This window comes from Cyanistes caeruleus, chromosome 9 (assembly GCF_971803275.1).
Source record: "Cyanistes caeruleus chromosome 9, bCyaCae1.hap1.1, whole genome shotgun sequence".
Classification (NCBI taxonomy): Eukaryota; Metazoa; Chordata; class Aves; order Passeriformes; family Paridae; genus Cyanistes; species Cyanistes caeruleus.
In genome coordinates this window covers 27,766,795-27,791,189 of record NC_141709.1, presented here as the reverse complement: position 1 = coordinate 27,791,189, position 24,395 = coordinate 27,766,795, and the positions used below count along the sequence as shown (strand labels likewise).

The following is a 24,395-nucleotide window of genomic DNA, read 5'->3' as shown; positions in this document are numbered from 1 at the left end:
GCCCCATAAACACTGAATTCGTTTTCTTATACCAGGCTATTTATGATTCTCATGTGAGGCATGACAGCCATTCATCTTTCTCACAGGACAAGCAAACAGGGCAGGACCAGCACTAACACTGAGCATGTTGTTACCATTACTCAGAAGTAGATTTATTGGCATTGTATCTTTCAAAGTAACAGGAGGGAGCTCAAAGCCTTCCTCTACGGCAGCTGTTTAATAAAACCACTCTGCTCCAGTTGCTTTCATATTTTAATCCCAAATCAACCACAGTAGGGTGAAAGAGGAGAGGCAGCACTACAGGGAATACAGAGTTGCATGGACAGCAATGAGATGGAGAGCTGATTTTGTACCTTTCAGCTACAGCCAATTTTGTTGACGCTCTGTCTAGCGCTATAGGGATCCAATTCTGCATTCCCTCCCTCAGCCAAGGCTGCTCTTTATTTCTGAAACATATCTGTGACTCCAGGAGAACATGCTAATGTGTTGTCTTACTGGGGAGAATTATTCTTGTCTGACCTTATCAGTTAGAGTTGGATTTCTTTGGGAATAGATGAGGAAAAAAAAAACCCCACATCTACAGGGCACTGTACTCCATCCTGAGCTTGTTTTGTGCAATAGATGAGACTAAAAATCCTTTGGAGGGGCCTGTTCCTCTTATTTCAAGAAAATCCCAGTTGATCAGTTCAGCTTTGATGCATGTCCTGTAAAGATAAGTGAGATGGATCCCACATAGTGTGACTTGACAGAATGCCATTTTCAAAACATGTCTATACAGAAAAGTTTTTCTGCAAACATAGTGTTTGTGAGAATAGAGCTGGTCCAGAAATATGGAAATCCTACTGACTTTAGGAGAGCACAAATCCTTAATTTGTATTGTTTCCCTTCAGGTGTTTATCTACCTTCGCTTCCAGCTCAATTAGTTTGTGCTAGCATTTGTATTTTACTGATATCTAGTATCTCTGAGTTTATTTTCCTAATATTTCTTCTTTTTAATATAAATAACCAGCAGAAGTTAATATCAGTTTCTGTACTAAAACTCCATGCTGGAGATACAGAACTGGGTGAAAATGAGAGACTGCTTTTGCCTGAAATTAGCTGAAAATCCTGTTCAGTACAACAAAGTCACTTCATCCCTGGGTTTCTTGCAAGGGCTTAATTTGCAAAGAGGCCTCCCCACCCCAGTCATCGTATGGAAAAAAAATTAACATTCTGCCTATCATTGCTCAGGAGCTGCTTCCAATCCAGTTGTTTTCTTCATACACAAGTGCAAGCACAACTAACATCAGGCACACCTAATTCTACCAGCTGAGCCATGGCCTGGTTTTTATCATTTTCTGGAAGCTGGATATAGACCTGTGTGTATGTATTTGTTGGGTTTTATGGTGTACCTCTCTCCTGGGTCAGTCCTGGCTGTTCAGTGTGATGGAGCTGTTTTATTTCACCTTCTTTGTACCTGTGAAAGCAGAGCAACATGTGAGGCTCACGTTGAGCATGGATGCACCTGGTGGCTGGAAGGTTATAGCTCATCCTCTCTGAGTTTACTCCTCTCTCTTGTTCTCCACTGTCACTGTTTTCCCTCAAAGCTGCGGAAGCATCGTGACAGATCCACCTTCACACATCTTTGTCAAAAGTTTTCCTAGTTACTGAGCTTACAGACTTTTGCTGTGTTTGTAGCACACCTATATTCCAGAACAGTAGCTTGGGTTTTTCCTTTCTTTTTGGGGGGAGATTTTTTTTCCCCTTTTTGTAAATCACTAACAAATTATTTGTGCAAGATCTGCTTATGCACCTCAACTTTTCTTCTTGCCTGTGCATCCAAGGAGCACAAATGAGCCCCTAACCCCAATGCTGAGCAGATGCCACGCAGCAATTGTTAGATGCTGGTGCTAATGAATACAGGTATCTGGCACAGGCAGCAGTGCTGGATTTCAAGCTGCTGGAGGTGATGACTTTAGAGACACAGAAAGAAGATCAGAAATTACAAAAATACCTCCATTCCGGACTGTTGGGAAGGGCTCTTGTTTCTTTCATGCCTAATTCAAAGAATTTACTCTGTTGGATGTGTGGCAATGTTTGTATCAAGAGTTCTTCCTGTTCCTTCAGGAGTCTCAATGCCTTACATTTCGTCAGATGTGTTCTTCAAGCTTTGTCTTCTCAAATACCTGAAGTTAATTGGATTTCAGAGAATAAACAGAAGAAAATGTTCAACCCTTAACCTCCTTTCGTTTTGTTATCTCCCACAGAAGTTATGTCCATTAATGCTAACTGGCTTTCTGATTCAGAAAATCAGCCTTCTAGAATGGTATTATTTACAAGGTTATATTTAGTACCATTTGAAATTCATCTGACTTGTTTTGCTTGTTAGTTCTGCTTATGTAATGTAGTTTAAGTATTTCAAAACTCCTTTCCCTATTTTTAGATTTTTCTTATTCTATAACATCTCTTGCTAAAGGGACTTCAACTAGAAATGGAAGTTTCTGCCTCCTTTCTTTACTACTGTATTGAGAATCTTCCTACAAAGATTAAGTTTAAAATACCTAATCCAGAAAGAAGCATCAGCAGCTGGATGGCTCAGAGAAGTAGCTGTCCTCATGTGCCTTCCAAGCTTTACAAACTTTAGGGTGAAATTAATTTCATCAGATAACAAACTTAGTTAAGACCTTGTTTGAACTGACAATTTGGGCTTTTTCTAAATTGCTGGTATGTGCAAGGAAGCCCTAAGAGATGATTCACTCTCCCCTAAGACATTTATCCAAGAGAAGTTAAGAGATTCATCCTATAGAAGGGATTTTGTCCATGCATTGATATTAGACACGAGATAACTAAATTACATTAGATGATCAGTTTCTAAATATCCATGGCTGTGAACTTCACTCAGTCCTATGGCACATGGAACATTCACATACAATATTACAAAACTTGCTCACAATGCAAATGTGTGCACCACTATGCAAATCAGTGCAGCAAATTGTTTCTGAGCAAGAAATAGAGCTAAGCTTCACTTGGGCTGCCTCAATAATACTGAGTTTTCTGTGGCTTTGGCATGGCAGCAGCTTTTGAGGGAGAAGTTCAAGATGTACCCTTATCCCAATCTCAGGAGCTTTGGTTTCTAGTGGGCATTTATCACTTGCTGAGCACAGTTTTCCACACGTGTAGAATTCACTGTAAAAATGAACAGGAAAAAAAAAAAAAAATACTGATTTCTGAGCAATGCTGAAAAACCTTGGCACTTCTGTGTCAAGCCTGGCTGTGGTGCTGAGGCACCTGGAGAGGCTGGTCACCTCAGGATGGCTGCAGGTGCTGAGGGTGGCCCAGAGCAGGGGCCTCACCTGTGCTCTGAACTTCCCCCTGGATTATTTTTCTTTGCACTACTGAAAATGGAGTTAAATGTGAGCCCCAAAAGCCAGATGCTGCCAGTGCAGCAGTACAGATGGACTCCAGTGATCCAACAGCCACCAGATTCATCATTTCGTGTTTCTGTTCTGAAATTGTAGTTTGCAATCTAAGGGTACAAATTTTGAAACTTCTTGCTCTTCTAGACATTTTCTGAAGATGCAGGTCTGGGACCATTTTCATCAAGTGAGTTTATCTCCTGCAGTCTTTAAAGAAATACAAGGACAATTTATAAAATGTTTATTAAAAGCAGGTGCTTTTTTTTTCCTTTCCTTTTCATGCCCAAGAAAATTCTTATTGTTCAATCTCTTTGAGTACGTGTTTTAAAAATAGCTTGGTTGTAATATATTCTATGTGTGCTTGGGATCAAATGCAATTTCTTCTTGGAGATTTATATGTAATTATTTTATCCAGTCTCTTTCCCCCGTTAGCAATCTTAACGGTGCCCAGGGTTACTTTAGACCAACATTGATAAAATTCATTCTCTGATTAAAAAATAGTCTGATTTCAAAACTCTATGTACACTGTAGACTTCCATTGTTATAGAGTCCTTATTGTCTTGGGTTCAGAGGCTGCAGTCTTTGGAATATTGTATTACTATACAGCTTTCTGTGCTCTCTTTTCCTCTCTGCATTTTAAAGAGTGCTCATAAACTGTCATGTTATTGATGCCATTTGAATGCTAAAAATTTACAAATTCTTCTAAAAGCAGAGGATACCAGGAATACAGCTATTGCTCAAAGACTTCCTTTAAGGTCCCCTGGTTGATAGCAAAGAAGAAAAAAAAAAGCCACAAACAAACCAAAAAAAACCCACTAAAACAAAAAACAAAAGAAACCCCTAATATTTTAGAATTGTCTCTCCTTTTAAAACACTTAAAATATCCTCCTATCTGTTCTTGCCATATTTATTAAGGAAACCATATAATGTCTAGATCAGGTAAAGCACAATGTGAGGTTAATTCCTTTAGATGGTAAACTAGTAACTTGTTGAATATTACACAAGATGATTATGGCAAACTCAGTAACAGAAAACTGATATTTTAGACATGGTATCATCTATTGCTGATACAATGAGCCCAAAGTGTCCTGTGAGAGAAGAAGAGTATTGTTCTAGAGTGAGAAGAAAGAAAAAGAAAGGACTGTTTCTGTAATTTTCTGTCACTAAACTGAGATTCTATTCAAGCTGCATTGTTATTAAATTTGAATGAAACTAATTGTTAAAAACGGCAAGATTTTATTTTTTTTTTTTTAATTTAATGAATCATCACTTAACCAGCCCAATCCACAAAAGAGCAACCACTGTTTTAGCAACGTTGGGAAGGAAGCAGTCAAATGATATTACAGATTTAAAGTAAAGGATTGAAATTGCAGGTCTGGAATTTTAGCAGACTTCAGCACCACTAATACATTTACTGGGATTTAATGTGCGAACACACCGGAGACAGAATGCACAAAAGAATAATTCATTCCCAGAGAAAAGGACCAAACAAAAATTATCCAGAAGTTGTTGGATTTCTTAAATGGCCAGTGTGTGCTGAGCTCCCTGTTGGATGGATGAAGTAGGTCATAAAAAATTCCTTTCTTACAACAGTGCTCATACCCAGGGAACTGAAAACTTGCGTCAAAGTGGATTTTTTGCCTCTGAACAGATCCACGGAGGAGGAATTAAATGTTGAATGCACTGAGAAGGGGACTGGATGCTCCCACAGCAGTGCAATGCTGCCAGCTGGGCCAGTCACAGCATCTCTGGTTGTGCAATAGGGTCTTCCCAAACCCTTGGGACCAAAGCTCTTTCTAGGAAACGAGGAGGATGGCAGGAGGGAGGGAGCGCTGGAAAAACAATGAAAACAATTTCTAGCAGGCAGAAGGGCTGAGGAAAGCAAGCAGCTATTGTTAGAGAAAGGAGCAGCGACAGTCAGCAGGAGGCTGAGGAGCACTAATCACTGCTAAATCACTGGAAGATGTCCCCACTAAGCAGAATTGCCACCCCTGCTAACCAGCAGCCATTGACATTAAATATTGTGGAGCTGAGCTCGGCTCTCTCAGAGGCATGCTGATTAAAAATGCCCTGATGAAATGGTGTGTACAGTAAGAAGTGGTACTTAGTATTTTGTCTTCATAATGCTTTAAATTGCTCTGTATCCCCACAAGGTATTTTGCCCTTCTCCATTAAAAATGGGCAACTGAGTTTCAGAAGCACAGAGCTACTGCAGGACTCCACTGACTTAATTTTGGATTTGAGGATGCTCAGATAATTTTTGAAAGGCCCTGAATTTACACTGTTTGATAGGCAATATTGAATTCTTTTTCTTTATCATACCTGTTTTCAAACTCTGACAGTGCCTCTAAGTTATTCTTAATACTTCTTGCTTAATATAGATTAGAAGTTATATAAAAGACCAGAAATCAGAAGTTATATAAAAGACCAGTTCCTCCCACATCAGTGCAAAATATTATGGTTCATTGTTTTGCCCATGCTGATTTATGATTTCACAGCAGTAGCTCCATAAAGCTCTAGAATGGATTTTCACATCATAAAAGCACACTGTTTTGAAACTCTTTGTATTTTAGGACAATTTAATGAAGTAGTTAAAAATTATTCCAGATTGAAAATGTTTTCTGCAATCAAGAAAAAAAAAAAAATCTGGTACAATATAGGAAAGCAATTAAAGAAAAATAAGTCAAAACAGCTCACTTCTGGTTATAGAGTGATGTTTCTGAAAAAGAGAAGCTCAGTGGGAGAGTTTTCCTTTTCATTTCCTACACTCCCAAATATTTGTGATGGGTCCTGCAGTAATGCCACTTTCTTTATACATTGGGGAACTTTAAGGGGAAATTGGAAAATAAATAAATAACGTTCTTTTTATTACTGAAGAAGGTCCCATTTTGATTTTGTCTGGCAAATATTTTGAAATACCATGGGCCAGGGACAGTCCTTTATCCCAGATATTTCAGGGCTTTTATCTAACATTGCAGTATCCAGAAATCTTCCACGTGAAGTGAATGTCTGCAGCAATAACCATAACTTATTTGAGAGAAATGGAATTTTTCCCTGTTAAGCAACAAGAAATCTGCCTGGGCTAAGATGCTGGGGAATGGTCTTGTTTGTTTGTTTTTTATTGCTATTAATGTCTCGGGTTTGGAGAAGCTTGTGGAGGCCACATGGTGAAGGGTACAAAACTTCTCCTTTGAATGATCCAAGAAAAACTGCTCAGACCCAAAGCAGTATTGGCAGTCCTAGGGAGGAGCTGTCTCTCTTCAAAAGCCACGTGTGCTTTGTTACCCTTGAATCTGTAGAGAATTCCCTGAGGCTTCAGAAGAGAGACAGGGCAGGGGAAAACATCCCTCATCCTCCCCACCACCTGACTCCTCACAATGTTATAGAGAAGCTGCCTCGGGAGGAGCAGTGCTGGAAATCAATATTTGATCAGATCTGCTTGTGTTTATTGGCATAAAAGAATATTTCATAGAAACATTGAGGTTGGAAGGGACCTTGGGAGATCATCTAATGGTTGCTTAATGTCAGTAAGTGTTTTCTAATCTGATTGGTTCCTCTCCATGTCCAGGAAGGGTAACTGTGGCTGCAGGCAAAGACAGGAGCCTGTGACAGCTGCTCCCAGTGGGGCTGGGAGACAAGCACTGGTTGGCAAGTTCAGCACCCTCTCTGCCACTGGAACAACTGGCTTTAGAGCTCATTTTCCTGGATTTTACATGATATTCACGTCAGGTAGACAGGAAATTCTTCTGCCCCAAAACTGGGGTTTGTCCTAATGGTTGGCAATGCAGAGAGAAATTCCACACAATGAATCGAGGTGAAAAACAGCATGGAAGCCACAATGAGTGAAATCTTGGTAAAAGGGGAACTAATCTTCAAGGTGGTTATTATCACATTATCTTTCCAGCCCTGGAATTCTTGTGCAGCTGTTGTCAAATTTCACAGCTTTCAAGCACCCTGTTCAGCACCTGGACGTCTCAAAAAACAGATTTTATTCTTGCAGAAAACCCTCCTTTCATTATTTATTTCTTATTACTAACTGGAGATCCTGTTCCAAGAAAGAGATGCATATGCCCACCCCCCAGCAGGATTTTGCTATTTTGGGAGCTTGTTGGTGTGCAGTTTGCAGGTGGCTCCAAAGGTGACTCATGTAGAGTGTTTTCTTCCAGCTCTAGAAAAGGCCAGTGGCTTCTAACCAGGTTTTGGCTGCATCCCTCTCACAGCTGCTCAACCCCATTGCTGCTGCAGTGTGACCTGAATTCCAGAGTAACCTTTTATTTTATTTATTTATATTCTTGCAAACCCAGTCATTACTATTGTGCTTCTACTTGGAGTAATGCTCTGTATTTTGAGACAATATTTGAGACCATTTTTAAGCAGTGAAGATACATAATTAGATTTTTTTTATTATTATTTTTAAGGATTCGTAGTGTTTCTTGTGACTGTGTTTATATTTGCTTACAAGTAATAATTATAGCAGATTGTAATAGTGCTCCTGTAGTACTTAGTCATACTGTAGGTCTATTTCTATAAGTACATTACACATTATTGTCTGAATATATCTTCTCTGCAGTCAAAGCTGCGTTGCCAACTTGGGTAGAAATATCCAGCCTGGCTTCAAACTTTCTTGAGTACACTGGGGGAGTAGCTGGAGCAGAATGGATCTCAGAATGGGCTGGAAAACTCGCTAATATCAGGATAGCATTTCCTCCAGCAGGTTACAAATTATACTGTTCTGGTGCTGTTGAGAATGGGGAATAATTCATCTCTCAGAGCTATCACTGCATATTTGTTATCATGTATTGCTATAGATAGGTGATTTCCATAACCCTATTCATACCCCATGGAGTGGAAACGAGTTTATCAAGGCATCTGTAATGAATATGTGAATGCTGTGGGGAGGGGAGAGACAGGACAGTGCTGAAAACAAAGGAAAAAAAGACAAACACTCTAAGCTTTGGATGGTAAAATGCCAAATGATAACAGAATATTACATGTTTTGTTACCAGAGGTTTTCTATGAGTTGCTTAATATTGGGGAAGGGAATAGATAAGCACATGTGAGGGAGCTAGGATGAAGAGCAATAAAGCAGAAAATAAAAAAGAAAAGGTTTGAAGAAGCAGAAAGTTACCTGAAAACTGATTTTATAAAATATGTATAGACACCTTAAGAGATCAAAATGGCTGTTGAAAGCGAAGCTGCAAACAGGAACCTTTCAGGGAGGCTTTTCTGCATGCCCAGATTTTGGTGGCTGCTTTCTCATCGTGGTGCCACTGCTCAGGAAAAGGCTGCTGGGTGTCAGGACACTCAGACAGGGCTGCTGTGCCTGCACAGTAAATCCAAAATGTCTGACGTGCACTGCTCCGACTGCAGGGAAATAACTGTACATTACAGCCTGCTTTGGAGGATGGCATTGCTTTTTTTTTCCAATTCATTGAACAAATGTGTTAAAAGAACTAAAATGTGATGCTTTTGTGTTTTACCAAAACTGCAGGGAAATCACTTTTTTTTTTTTTTTTCCCCCCCTTTCTTGTCATCAACATATTTTCTTTATTCATGTAACAGTAGGTGTCATTTTTCTTTAATTATGCCCAGCTATCATATGTTGCTTTTATTTGTTGAGGATGTTAGTTTCAGGGAAAATAATTTAGACAGTTCCATTTTTCAGGCAACAATACACTAAATCCTGTGCTTACAAATTGCAATTAGATAAGAATTCTTCTTTCCACAATCAAATGTGGCAGTTTCTTACTGGAAAGTAATGATGAATCAAACTTATAGCATAAAATGGGAAGATCAAAGCATTCAAGGAAAATGTAATGAAGAAAATACACTTTTATGGCTTGGCATTTTAAATGTCCTCTGTTATATATCACCGTGGCAGCATACAATGGTATAAGTCTTTCTTTAGGAATGAATACAGATTAACACAATCCCCATTTTCTCTGCCAGAATTTCCTTCCTCTCATGATGATATTTCTCTTCCCCCCACCTCCCCCCACATACATACCCCTCTCTTCCCAACCTCAGACCTAGAAGTATTTTAAACATGTTTAGCCTCTCAACAAGCCTTTGCTAAAGGTTTTTGTAGCCTTTGGTAATGACTTCTAATTTATGTGACTAATTATCCCAGGATAAGAGAGACGAGGTGCTTTAGGATAAGGCTAATCTGCATGTCTGCTGGAAGCTGGAATGGTGCATTTTATAAAGATACAAAATTCAGCAACTCAGTGAAATTAAGGTTGTGACAAAAGGCAGGCAAATTCAAAATGAAGTCATTTCTCCTTTTGAGCTGCTGCAGTTGGGTGTAAGAAGGGCACTGGTGGCATGCAATGACAGCAAACATCGCTCCAGATTCTGGAGGTTATTCAGGTCCAAACTGAAGCCTGGACAGATTTTGCCTATGCTGTTTGTACAGATATATTTTCATACAGAATTACATCATCATCATCATTTGCCTGTCTTCACCATCCACCTTTTTGCATTTGTTCTTTATTTTATTCTTCATTTGCATTTATTCTTTAAATCCTCGTGGTTATCCATCTACACCCACCTCGCTCCGGTTCGTACCACAGGATAACCAGGCAGTGAGGAGTGTAATTGTGTATATACATACAGCAAAGCACAAAAAAAAACTTAGTCTAACACCTCAACACTGCATGATGTTCTCCCAGATAGGGCAAACTTGTGCTGGTAAAAGAGGGAAAGAACAAAAGAAGGGAAATGCAGCAGCCTTTTTGCTGAGCTGAGCAGCTCGGTTTTCCGAAGAGCTCTTGAATTTAGAGCTTGACTTCCACAACACTATGTAGAGTGAAGCACAAGTGCTTTAGGTAGCTTAGTCTCATTTTCAGAAGTGATTTGAGGTGTCAGACTCCTCAGGATGTTTTTTGAAGCCAGTTGCAGGCAGGTCTAGTGCTGCTCTAGGGCAGAGTGGCCTGGGTTCAGACCTGCTCTGTTGCATTTTGGAGCTCTCAGCTGCTCCTGCCCAGCCTCACGTTTCACATCCATGGGCAATTCTCACCTGCCAGGGCAGAGATGGGCAGTGTTCAGTTGTCTTGGATCATGTGGCCATGCCCTTCCATCTCAACTGGCCACTGGTTGAGATCCTTGAACCTTCTTAGTCCAGGGTGTCAGAAAAGGCCACAATTCCAGGATGTGCAAAATGCAAAAAATACCACTTGTATTTAGGAGTGTACCCAAAATGCTGCCTTGCTTGCTGAAATTGCTTTTGGAAACATGATGTCTAACTCTTTTAGGAGCCTACAATGCAGTGCTTAAGACATCCAGAGCTAAGTTGCCCAGAGCAGGGAGGATGACAGATTACTCAATTCCCTTTTCAATTACTTAACCACAGGATCATCATTCTACTTCACTCAAATTGTGGTATATTGATTTCTGTTGTGACTCAAAAGATTTTAATTTTTAATAAAAAGTTAGCATGATATTCTCTTTATGTGTATAAATCCAGAACAATCTGCCTTTTGCAGACAGAGTATTTAAATTGAAAGACCCCATAATATCTGTCATCTTTATAAGGAGCTCTCCCTGAGTTCACACATCCAGCACCCTCTTGCTCAATTCCCCACAGGACAGCAGTAACACAAATGCCTTTGAGGCCTAGATGAGACAATTATAACATAATGAACTTTTAAATTTCAATAACCCTCACTAAAAGTTGCTAAAAAGCTCCCATTGTAAGAAGCAGGAGTTTCAGAATACAGGTGATGTAAACTACAGAGAAGCAAAAGAAAAAAGTCCTGCAAAGCCTTCCCTATCTTTAATTTTATATGTATGTATATATATATATATATATATATATATATATATGCCTATAAGGCCAAATTCATATTAATGGGTCTGGGGTTTTAGTACAATACTAAGGAAATTTCCTGAAATTGCCTGTAGTTTGTGCATACTGACCCCAAACTCCATTTTACTGGGGAATGTGGTAACAACTCAGATTTTCCTTCCTTGGACATGCCATCCCCCAGGTAATTCAGGTGTAGCACCTTGCCAGAGCAGCCCACACTCAGGGCAGGGTCCCTTCCCAAGCCATCAGCAGCTCTTAGCAACCCTGTGTCCAGGTAAAAACTTTCTGGACCAGCAATCCCAACAGTGATAAAAAATTTCTAGATGTTTTTCCGTTTGACAGCTTCTGTGGAAAACTGCACAGTGAAACTTGGCCTGGGGAAATTTCTTGGGGACCTTCTGTACTTTCTGGCACACTTCCCAGGAAGGGACTAATCAGAAAAAGCCATTTTTCACACTTGTTCTTTGGCCTGTCCTCTGTGACCTATTTTCTTGACTAATCCTGTGATTTCTATCCCAGCCAATGCCAAATTGCTTTTGTTTCTGCCTGCTCCTGGCCAGTCCTACAGCTCTTTGCTCCCAGCAAGGTTTTGCTCCCAGCAAAATGTGGATTTTTGAGTGGTTCCTCTTGCTCCAAGTGCTCTTCAGAATCAAGGGACAGTATAAGTAACTCCAAAATTCAAGAGCAGCAGCATTTTTTGTATTGCTAAATGAAGACTTTTGGGCAGCTGAGGTCTTCCCTAGAAGATAAAATACAATCAGGCCAGGCCATGTGTGGTGTGAGGTTTGTGCTCCTGAAAGCAAAGAACCCCTTGTGAAAAGCTTTTCATGCTGATCTGCCAAGCTTTTATTTTGTTGCCAAAAGAGGGAGCCCTCACTGAATTCTCTCTGCTTCAGCAATAGTTTTGCTTTTGGGATCTGCTCTTTAAAAAAGCTCTGAATTTTGTTTTTCTTACGAAATTTGAGGCCTTTTAGGTTTAGAGTAAGTTTATGGCACAGATAATGTGAGCTGTGAGTTTTTCCCTCTTAGGTTTCAATGACCTCAGGGTACAAAGAGAGAAAATAAGCTTTTCGTTTTCAGAATTATTCAGCTGGCTATTATTAAGTACACAATGCAGCTTCATTAAATACCATATTTTAGCATTCCAGTGCTAGAAATAATAACTGTGCTAAGCTGGACAATGCTTGCTAAGCACAGAACTTGTTTTAAACAGTACATGGTTTTGTGTGTTGCAGTTTGGGTTCCACATTGCCTTCTGTTTATGTGAGCTAGAATTGTCAAAACTGGTACCTGATTCACCTCTTGGCCACCCCAAAATGATACTTTTATTCTGAAATACTGAATTGATTCTGAAATTCTGAATGTTTGAGGCAGGTGAGTAGGATCTCTCCAGTTTGCCTGAAGATATAAAGGGTAAATTAGTGCTGGGGTTATTTGTAGTCATTTGTAGAACCTAATCCAATAAATTTTGGAGGGGTTTTAAGAATTATGTGACTTGATACTGATTTTTACCCATGGATTAGGTTCAAAGCAGAAAGAGAAAACACAAGCACATTTATTAGTGTTTATCTGCAGAGGGAAAGTCTTTGTCTTCAGTTCTGCAAGAGACTGCAACAACAAATAATAAGTTTACCAGAGAGACTTGGTGAGTGTTGATTCATTGCTCACCCTTACCTCTTTCTGAGCTTAAACTGGTTAAAGGAAACTATGGCATGAGAAATTGCAAGTATTTTAGCTGCTCCCTGCCATCTTTTCTGAACCTGTACTGTTCCCTAGACTAGTTCCCATTTGAAGAATTTATTTTCAATGTAGTGATTCCTCTGGCTTTGTGGCTCCAATGCCCCATTTGGTATTTTCTCTGTTTTGCACAGCAGCTCTCTCTTCCTTTAGGATGTAGTATGAGTGGATATGACAGTCCATCCTTTCTTATCCCCCCCAAATTAAAGCCAAACTTGTAAAGCAAAGCAAATAGTTGGTCAGTAGGATTTAAAAAAATACTTTCATTTGGTGATTTGAGATGATTTGCCTTGCTAATTTTTTTTATGCAAAATTAGAGGCTCAAATCAGACCTGTTTCAGTGAGATTTTGCTTAGAATCATTCGCAAAAATACATTATTGCCTAAAAATTATCTGGGTCCCTAATTCACTCTGAGGTCAGTTGCTGAAAAATGTCACATCCTTTCTCTTGTCAAGACCTGGAGCATGATATAGCAGGGTTGTTAAATCAGAGCAAAATCTCATTTTAAATGCATTTTTCTGATTTGTTGTTAATATTGTGTTAGTGTTACTGTGGGATTATTTTATCTTAATGGTAGTGAAATTCCAAATAAGTGCAAGGAATGGATTGGCTGAGATAGGAAGGATCACATTCAGATGATCACTTCTTTTTCTCCTTTCCTTTATGTTCTTGTTGTTGTTTTGAACACTATCAACATTCCCAGTGTTCAGAAACACAGGGGAGACTAGGGCAGGAGATCAGTTGATTGCAATCAAATTACATGATAAAACAGAAAAATAAACCCAGAAATAATTTTTAAGCATTCTATTTAAAACAAAAACAAACAAACAAAAAACCCCCCAAAAACCCATTGAGAGTTAAGATTGAAATGGCCAAAATGGGTGTTTCTGGCATTTTATGGATGTTCTGCATAGGTAGTGTGCCTCCAAATATTGGATGCTCTGATATACCATATGTGCTGCAATTCCTAAGCAATACAGCAGATGTTTTAGGTGATCAATTCAGAACTCACTGGCTTTGTTTAGCTCTCCTCATTCCCAATTTTATATGATGTGAATGTGCCTGTCATCATAAGTGGAGGAACAGTTCCATATTTAAAAATCCGTGCATAATTCAAAGTTGACACAGTAGCAATACTAAAACACTCTCCAACCCAGAAAACCTTCCTCAGAGTCCAAAACACCTAGTTAGGGAATGCCATGGCCAGCAAAAATTAGCTTTGTGTGGTTTGAATCAAAACTTAACTATTCTTTTGAGTTTTGGTTTATTGTATGAGGCAGATGAAAGCTGACAGTTCTGATTTCTTTGCTGATCAGAGGGCTGGGGGAGCTGGTTTGTTTGCTTATTTGGTTTTAAGAAACATTTCATCTTATTTCTATGTAATCTGCTCCAAAGCCATCTTCCTAATGGCACCCTTTTATCTTCAGTTCTCTTAACACTTTCTTCTCTGCTGCCCCTTGCTTTGCCTGTTCCTTGTATGCAAAGTGCCTTTTCTGCCCTAAGATCAGTTGTTCTTTCTTTGTCTTTTTCTTTTTTCTTTTTTCTTTTTTCTTTTTTTTTTTTTTTTTTCCAATGAGCTTTTTAATAGTAATCCCCAATGATTTTACTTAGTTTTCTGCTCATGTGGGCTGGAAATCTATTCAGGCTTCATTAAAAAGCTCATTTGAAAATACTGATTCTATTGTATTGTCTGAACAATTTAGTTTATTTATTTGGGGATATAAAAGACGTGAACTCTCTTTTTTTTTTTTCTGGTTGTAAATTAGCACAGAATATATTTCTGGTGGCTGAAATAGCAGAGAGACTTTCTTCTGGAGTGGTCTGTGGGGAATAAGCTTTTCTCTAGGGAGGCTGGGACTGGAGAGGGCAAAGCTGAGCTGGGCTCCTGCATCTCCTCTGTAACCCAAACCCACAGGACCATGGCGAGGGGAGCCACATTTCAGAAGGAAAAATGTTCTCTGTCTTCGGTGCCCAAAAGAAAAATTTAAGCTCACTGAAAACAAGAATGAATCTGACACCTAATTTTGCCACTATAAATTGGAACATTTACATTTGTGTTGGTCTTTCAAAAAAAAACCAAAAAAATTAAAAAAAACCATCCTGAAATATTGCTGTCTGACACAGTGGAGTTCAGGCTAAGAACAAGGATAAATTTTCCTGGCATTTTCACCTGTGGAAACTTTGTTCACCTTTCCTGCAACTGTGAAATTGATTTGAAATGATGGACTGATGCTTCCTCTTGAGTTATTCTTGACTTACCACAGCTTTTTTGCTAACTGAAAAATAGGTACTCTTTGGGGAAGCAAATTGCTTTTCCTAACACATTGTGTAAACGTTGTTGTAAGCATCTAGATAATTAATTTTTAAGGTTAATGCTCAGTGGATGTTTGGAAAACACTTGTATTTCTCAAAAAAATTAAGACTGTAAATAAGGGCAATGGTAATAATTAAAATACAGAACTATCTATTTCTAAAAAAAAAAAAAAAATGGAAATTTCACAGTGGCTCACAAATCATAGCTAAACATCCACATTTCAAATCACCCAGAGAAACATATTTTTCTGTGCAGCCCAAAGGACAACTGCTTTGCAGTATCTCATGACAGAGTTACTTGGTTAAATGTTGGTTACATGTGGGCAAATCTCAAGAGCTGTTGAGGTCTGGTTCTGATCTGCCCTCAGCGTCTGTCTCACCAAGGGGAGCTGGGGAAACTCAGCCTTTGGCTGGACGGAACCCTTGTGATGCAAAAAATGAGCAGTTTCAGGTAAAAATTGGTTAATAGGGAATTTGGTTCCCTTCTCTCTTCCACTAGGTCCTCATGGTCAAGGCAGTCCCCAGTCTGCCAGTCACCAGGTTTTTCAAGTGTGGGCTCTGGGATTTTTAGGCACCATTAGATATACATCAGGTGGCAGGTCCCCAGTGAATTGCTGATAGAACAGCTGTAAAAGAGAGATAATTTGAACCAGTTAGCAATGAGGCTAATGAAATGAGGGTTTCAGACCTCTTATCTCTGTTCAGCTGACAGGAAAAATGTTGTCCCCTATTTTATTAGTCAGAATAACCTGACACAGACTGAGGAGAGGAGCAAACTTGTAATATCTGGATGGCCTCATCTCCTTACACAGGTCTCCATTCCAGGCTGCTCTCAGGCAAACTAACTCATCTCAGTGATTTTGATGAACCAAACTTTTATTTTCTCCTTTAATATAACATATTATTTACAACATATATAACTCTCTTCAACTGCTGCGAATAAAAATTCCCCTGGAATGGTTTTCACAGTTTAAAGCACCTGGGTGAAGGATTTGGGTTTAAAACGCCAAATTTAAAAACTGAGATAAAACTGTCTCAATTGAGATGTATAAAGTGAAATGCTGCCTTGGCTCCAGTAGCCTCCATTTGACTTTTTTATTAACAGTTCTAGAGACACCACCCATTGATTAAACATGAATTGCTCTGGACAGGGTACAAAGGCAGAGTGACCCTGGGAGTGGCTGCAGGGAGTCCCAAAGCTGCCCTGGTAATCCTTAGGAATTTTGATAGCAGCTGCAGCCTGAATGTACCTTGTTCCACAAGTTCAGAGGCTCCAGACACTCAGCTGCAGGAATCAGAGATGATTTTAGCACATTTCATAGGAAAGCACAACGACATTACTTCAGAAACAAAGGAGAAAGTGATGGGTCTGTTTGGAAAGTCAGATTGTTCCTTTTGCCTTCAGAAGAGCCCACGTTCATTTGTGCCATTTGACTTCTCCAGACAGTGCTGTCAGGGGCTGTAATTAAATAGGCAGGATTTGGGAGAATAAAGATTGGGATGCTCTGAATCATTTGGTGAAGTGAATATGACAAGCAGCGGTCTGGTTTGGAACAAAAAAATGTAATTTTGAGCATTAGAAAAACAAACTCACTGCCATGGACTGTGAAAGGAAACAGACTCAAACTGAAATTAGATGAAAAGCTTGAAATTAGATGAGACCAAAATAGTTGAACGTATAAATTTATTTATTTGTCCATACATAATAGATTCTAATTTAACTTTTTGCTACAATTTTTATCATGTTTCCTTGACTTATATACAGTAATTACACAATATGTGGGGATTGGGGAGGGATTTTTAACAATCCTCCTAGTTTTAAAATGTGAAAACACAGAGTTATTCCCCCTTCCCTCCTGTCTGTCCCTATTGCAGAAAAGTTTTTGGTTGTAGTGGTGCCGTGACAGCCTGGGAAGAGCTTGGAGGGCTGGAGTCAGTCACTCTTTCAGTGAAAAATTTTCATGTTTCAGAAATTTTCCCAACATCTTCAGAATCCTAGGTGATTTTTTTATCCCTCTTCTCCTAAAATTCCATTTTTTTTCCAAATTTTTTGAACCCAAGCTGGTCTCTCCCACCAATGTCTTGGCTATTCTGGCATGATGACAGTTTATTAAACATAGTGTTAGTTGACATGGAGAGAACAGAAAACTGCTACTAACTGGTAGCTAAGCTAGGTCAGACTTGAGTTTTGGAACTTAAGTCCCAATTTGAATAAATATGTATTTAGGTATAGACAGTAAAAGAATGCTTGGGAGAAATGATCTGCATGTTCAGAGCTCATTTTCAAGCTCCAGATGGGCCAGAGCAGGGACATGGACCCCTGAATTTTTGTGTCCCTTATGATGTAATCACAGGCTCCTACAATTGCATGTTTAGTTTAAAAATTGCCTATGCTGGGGGTTAATCTTTCCTGTCTGTTATCTAACCAGCCCATAAACAATGGCTGTCAGTCAATAGCCCATTACTGGTATGGGTAGATATGCTTTGTTTCTAATTAAACATTCATTGAACACTGTGGCTTCTCCCCCCACGCCCCCCAACAAATGGTGAACTTTCAAAGTTCATAATTGCTGTCAAAGATGCTGCCCCTTTCCTTGGTAAAACTTAGTGTAAGACAGGAATCACAGCTAAAGAATGGCAAGGCAGTGCCTTGGGATCCGTGTCATGGATAGATTTTGGCTGTTAATGGCATTGTGTGGGGTCTGTACAGTTTTTCCTGCCCTTGTTTACTCTATTTTTCAAAATAAATAACTTTTAAATAGAAGAGTTTATTAGCTCCTGCTGCTTGCCATGTACTTTAAAACATAATCTGTTGTTTGTGGCATTACAATAATCTCTATAGGCATTAAGTAATTGATGTCACAAGCACGGGATTATAACCACAGCTCTGCAATTTACATAGTAATACAAGAAACTATGAAAAACCTGCATGGCAGTGTTTCACCAAAACAAACCCCTTAGAGTGCTGAGTTAAATTGTGGAATGAGTAGATCCTGAACCCTTGCTGTGTAAGTACATTTAAATCATGCACAAGACACTTTTATTTTTAGTGCAGCTACAAAAGGGCTTGATCCCAATCTGGATGTGGGGCCAGACCATGGAGAAAGGGGCTTCTTCTCTTCCTTCATTTCTTGCATTTCTTGCATTTCTTTTGGGAAAGAGCAGGACAAAGGTATTGGCTATATCATCCTTTCATTTCCCTCAGCCAAGAGGCTTTCTGCTGTCATGACTTTTATTGGTAAAGTTAAGGACCAGCTCATTCCAAAGCAGTTCCTCCCTCCTGCCTTACTTTCCAGAGATGAGTTAGCCTTAACCACTTTTTGTGGTGATTGTGAATATTACAGTGAACAGAGAGGTGCCTTCTTTTGTATTCCCAGTGGCTCACTATGAATCTGGCTACTACTTTATGAGCTCTGCATATGTAAATAAGGCAAGCTATAGATGGAGCACCAGATGTCACTCAAGAATATGTGGAAGAGACCGTGAATTTGTGGGGCCCATAAAGCTGAGTGTGCCCATGGTCAGTGGTCTCACTGTGCAGCCACTGGGGGAGCTCAGCCTCCCATGGCTTGGGCAACAATCTACTCATAGATTGAGTTCCTACCAAAGCTCACCAAGGGGCTGCAACCTGCTACTACTGCCAGAGCTTATACTGACTGGGCTAAAAAAACGGCTTTTCCACCTCTTCTTAACCTTTGTTGTATTAATGTTCATTCTATACAGCTTTGGAGCACAGCAGGGCTGTAAGAACATTGTGTGTGGATCTTCTGTTCCTCAGACAAATACTTCAAGGGGGAAGAAGGAGAAGTCTCAGCTACTTGTTTGGCAGTGCTGTGGGAATGTAGGAAGGTATCACTGGTTTTGGGAAAGAAATAGGCAAGTGTCAGATATTAAGCAGGAGAGCATGTGCAGTGGAAGAATGAGTAAAGTAGCTTAAAGGTTTGGCACTGTATTTCATTGTTTGGACTTGGTTTTGATTCTAAACCAGAACCAAGTTACCATATATTGCAGCGATCAAATATCTGCAAAGGCCACTGTCAAAATGGTTTAAAATGCTCATTATAGTTCTTAGCATGAGTGATAACATATCCCAAACCACTTTATAAATGTTCTTCCACACCTATATTATCAATAATTGATTCCACAGGGTAGGCTACAGCAGATGCAATTTGCTAAAATCCCAGTCAAGTGTCAACAAGCTGATTGGTTCATTTTATCATTATACCAGGAAATTTCAGCAGCTAATCATAAAGGAAGTACAAAATGTGAGATCTTGTTTCATTATGTGAACAAAAGCCTGTGATTTCAGGATGGAAAGAAAAGATTATTGCTCACTATCATGTGAAAAAAACCAAAAACAACCAGCTTTAAATCATCAAATTATCCATTTTACAGGATTTGAATTAGTAGGGTTTTGGTATCATTACTTAAATCGAGAGTTTCTCTTTGGAGGTAACTCTTGCACTCTGAAGGGATGGAGGTACAAGCAGTGAAACTTGGATTTGAGGAACTAGGCAGATATGATTGCTCACTTTTTTTCCCAACACCTTCCTTCACTGAAGCCATCCTTAGAAAATTTATCCAGATGTTGATCATCCCTGAATATTTCTTGACCTGTCCAACAACAGGTGGCAACAAGGAAGGATGGGATACAGCCTTTAACCTCCCCCTCCTGCACATCTTCCCTCCAATGGTGGTGCCTGGTGGCAGCCAGGCTGTGCCACCCAACTGTGCCAAGCTGCACACTTGGGGTCTCTTTGATCCTTTTCTGAGCTCCTGGGTTCTTTCATGCCGCAATGTGAAAGGACAGGTTTCCAAAGCACTGATGTTTCAGAGTGTGGCAATCATAAAGGGCACAGAAATGTGAAATGCACCCTTCAGTACATCCTCAGCTGTATTTGTGATGAGAAACACTGGTTTATATTACTCTTGTGTCAACACAGTTTACAGAAAAGAAGATTTGAAGTCAAAAAGAAAAGAAAAGGTGTTATTAGTGACAGCTTGCAGCAAAGTTTCCAGGAAAAAAAATTTATCATGCTCTTCATTTTAATCTTAAACCCCCTGCACAGTAAATTGAAGGTGGTGGGGGACGGACACATGTTCCAAACACACTCAGATTAGGGGGAAGAAATCAACAGCAGAGACCAGGCTGGGTAAAATACATTTTGGAAGACAAAGTCCTTGTGAGATCCTAGAGAGTCAATTCCAGTTTCCTGTAAGGAGCTGTTGGTGAGTGGGCAGCCTGGTTTTGGGTTCACAGCTGCAGCAAAACCTGCCCAGAGTGAAGGCAGTGAAAGGCACAAACCCAACAGGAGCTTTTTAGAGCTGAAGCTGATCTTAGCTCCGGGCTTAGGAATTTTATATGGAGACTCAGAGCAAGGCAGGAATAGATGGCCTTGCTGTTTAGAAAAACCTCTGCTGGTTCCTGGGATGTGGATGGCTGGGAAGCTGAAGGAGTTTCCAGCATCATGTGTGGAACAGATCCCTGAGTGGCTGCTGCCAGCTCCATCCCCACTTACCTGCACTGCTGGGTGTTGGGGCCTGGGATATGATGTGCTGGGACAGAAGCAGGGATAAGGATATTTTTTGGATCGTGGCTGGAGGAGGAGTAGGAAGATGACTTTATAATTGCTTTTTTATCACTCTTTCTGACTATATTGACTTAATACCCGACTCAGCTTTGGCTGGCAAGTAAGGCCCAGATACATTCAGAATTAGATATGACGAGGCTCATTCTTACATGAGAAGGAAATCATCGGTTGCTACAGAAACAGCTCCATATCAGTCTCGTGGGGCATCTTTGCATCTGGCTTTCTTTCCCTTCTCTTTTGCTAATCTGTAGATAAGAGTCAAAGTAAGTGCAGCACATCCCACATCTATATAAAAGGTTGGAGGAACTCTGCAGAGAGCAAAGTGTGAAAGAACATCTCATAGATAAGCTGAACTTAAATGAATGAGTTAATTTACACTCCCCCTGCAATTTTTTTTTCCTAGTTTTGCAACTCTTGCTAAGTTAATTGAGGTGAAAATTAAGTGACACCAGTCAGCAAATATTTTAAAGACCTCCAAAACCAAGGAAGAGAAAGGAGGTGCTTAGAAAAAGAGGTACTTAGGAAAGGAGTTACTAAGAAGCAGGAAAAAGTCTGAGGGTTGAGTTAGAATCTGTGTCGAGAAAATTGCATCTTGCAATGGAATAATAATCCAGACTCACTTTCATTCAAGTTGTTTAACTTGATAAATTCAGGAATTAGTTAAAAGTAAACTGGGTGAACAGGGACCATTCTGCACGCTGCAGACCAGCTCACCAGCGACATTCTTCAACTGGTTTCCTAAAATGCAATGAATACTTGATGCTTAGTAGATTAATATTTATTGAGTGAATCAATGCTTAATTTATTAAAAAATTGCCTTCCTTGTATTTTAATATGATTTATTACTCATCAGTGCTTATTACATTAATTAAAGATTGTGTTAATTTTGTGGAAGTGAGCACGATCTGCTGCAGGTCTGCTCCGAGCCCTGGTGCAGTGTGGGGACTGCGCCTCTGGGTAGTGCCAGTGATGGAAACTGCTCCAGGTGGGAAGCAGAATGAATCACCAGTGGCCTCCTCCTGCCCTTGGGATCTCCAACAGCCAGCAGAGTGGAAAAGAGGATGCTGCCCCTTAAGGGCAGGACAGGATTACAGCAGCAGCAGAGATACTGTGATGATGCAGGGAATATTTCTGTTTGCCTCTTATAAATGATGGCTGAGGCTGTGGGGATCATTTCTGTGTCTCTCATGGAATGCCCTTTTGTCAATGTGGGTGAAATCCAGCCTTAGAGACATGGGAAGCTGTCACCACTTTCCCAACCAGGGATGACACTCATTGCATTTCAGTGCCCAGATTGTAGGAAATTCTTGGGATAGTAGGATGCCTGAAGATTGGGATGGTCCCAAGCATCTCAGCAGGGGCAGGTGTCTGAGAAGTGGAAAATTCCTAAAGGCAGAACAAAAAAAAGCCAGACATCTTGTGAGCTGAGTCTTTCAAGAAATCTGTCAAAACAGGGAGAGGGTGATCATGCTGGAGGGGGGGCCACAGCTGCAATTTGCATCTTTCAGCACTGAAGAAAGAAGCAAATATATAAAGCCCCACAGCCACGATTCTTCCGATGAAATTATTTTATTAATGGGTGTGACATTTGTAATGTCTCTCTCTTTAAATTCAAATACTGCTGTTTTTATAGCTACTCATAAGTGAGTCTGTCTGGTTTTTTAGTTTTTTTTTAAATCCATCTAGTTACTAGGCTGCTTGCATCCAGCTGAGCCCTGGAAACGGCAGAGCTAGCCCTGAGATCTGAGAGCAGGCAGGAATTTCCGGAGAGTGTCCATAATTAGGGCATTTTTGCATGTTTAAATGCACGATTCTGTTTGCTTCTCTCCAGGGCTGGGGTGAGTGTACACAAACTTCCCTTGACCAGTTAAATCAGAGAAACCTCTTCAAGGTCCAGTGAAGGTCAGAGCTGGGAATTTTTTCCTCCCTCTGTCACCAGGCAGGCAGGAGCCACCGAGCTCCAGCCTGGAGCACTTGGGTGGAGCCAGTGCCAAGAACCTGGTGGCATTTCAAATCCCTTGCAGCAGTTAGGTGTTAGATGCAAAAGATCAGAGCTGCTCTACTTGAAGTCAGAGAAATAACTCAGCTTAAAGTTCAACATACACACAAAGATTTCCTGGATCTGGAGTTAATTTGTTTTTTCCAAGGTCAGCTTGAAGGCAGTATTCAAACTGGAAAAAAAGTTACAAACTGAACATTTGACTTGTAATAATTTCATTTTATTTCCCATTTGTTTGACCTCTCCTATATGCTTTTGTTTTCCTGACGTATCAAGCTAAGCTATTTTGGTTTCTTATTTAATGTTTATTTTTACCCCATTTAACAGGCTCAAGTCAGGACTGGGGGCCAGTTGGGCTGCATGACTCTCTTTGTTCCATATCTTTACATTTTCCAACTTTTCTTTGATGCAGGATATTTATATTCCACCTTTTTTCCTAGTAGAGAGGCTTTCACGGAGTATAGGCTTCGGATATATATTTTCTGCTCTAGCTGTTCATTAGATATACAGCATTTGGAGTTCCAGTTGTGCTGAGAAATGTAAGCAAAGCTTTTGGCCCAGTGGGGGCTAAGCTCTGGCATTTCACAGCTTTGTACATATGAATCAGGATTAAGGTGCAGGATCTATATAAAATTTAGCTCATTAGGAGATGTTTTGTCTCACGGCTCCCACTGGGAAGGTGGGTGCTGTGCTCACACACAGGATTTCTTACCCTGCTTTGCTGCTCCCAAGAAAGGAGGGGTGTGAGCAGGTGACACAGGCAGCAGCAGGGTATCCTGCTCCCTTTTACCCTGGAGCACCTGGGAAAAGGTTTGGCATACACTGGCCCCAGTATTTTCAACTAGAGCAAATGTGCTCGAGCACATGGGTAAGGTCGTGCTCCGAATGACTTAGCAAGAGAACAAGGAGTACCTCTGGAAAAAGAATTTTCTCTCAAATATATTTTGTGTTGTGCCAGAGGTAAGGAACTGAAGGCTAGGAAGGTTTCAGAAATGTGTTTTTTCCAGCCTGACACCCCACTTGGCTCCCCAGCAAGCCAAATTTGCTGTTGTGCCCAGCACAGCTCAAGTGTGTTCAGTGGATGACCAACAGTGTCCATGAACTTCAGCCAGTGAAGCTTTACCAGAGAGAAATGATGGGCTTGGAAAGGAGTTTCATCAGTCATGATTTCCAAGGAACAACACTCAGGGTAGGGAATACCAAGTCAATGTTTCCTCCTCAAGGACTTTCAGCTGTCACATAGGGAATCCAGTGAGTGCAGTGATGAGAATTAGATTGGAAGATCAATAGGGCTGACAATAAATGAAAGTAACACAGACATTATTGAGCAAATTAGGAGAGAGAAATTAAACTGGACAGTATAATCTTCAATACCTGCTAGACACACAAAGGCACTGTTAGGCAAAGTTAGGAAGAAGACAGTAAGTTGGAAAGTGCTATGATGAAGGGGCAGCAACAGTCTTTCCATGAGATGGGGAAAGCCCTGCTTGTGATGGAAAGCTCTCAGCCCACAGAAAAGTGGAAAAAGATGCTGATGGTCCAGGAGCACCTG

The 24,395-nt window shown here is 40.2% G+C and overlaps 1 protein-coding gene across 7 annotated transcripts in view; it reads left to right on the top strand.

The window, feature by feature from the left end:
• The window catches only part of LOC111933065 (BEN domain-containing protein 5), an 887,514-nt gene that overhangs the window by 443,714 nt on the left and 419,405 nt on the right, over positions 1–24,395 (top strand). The gene's annotated exons all lie outside the window — the stretch shown is intronic.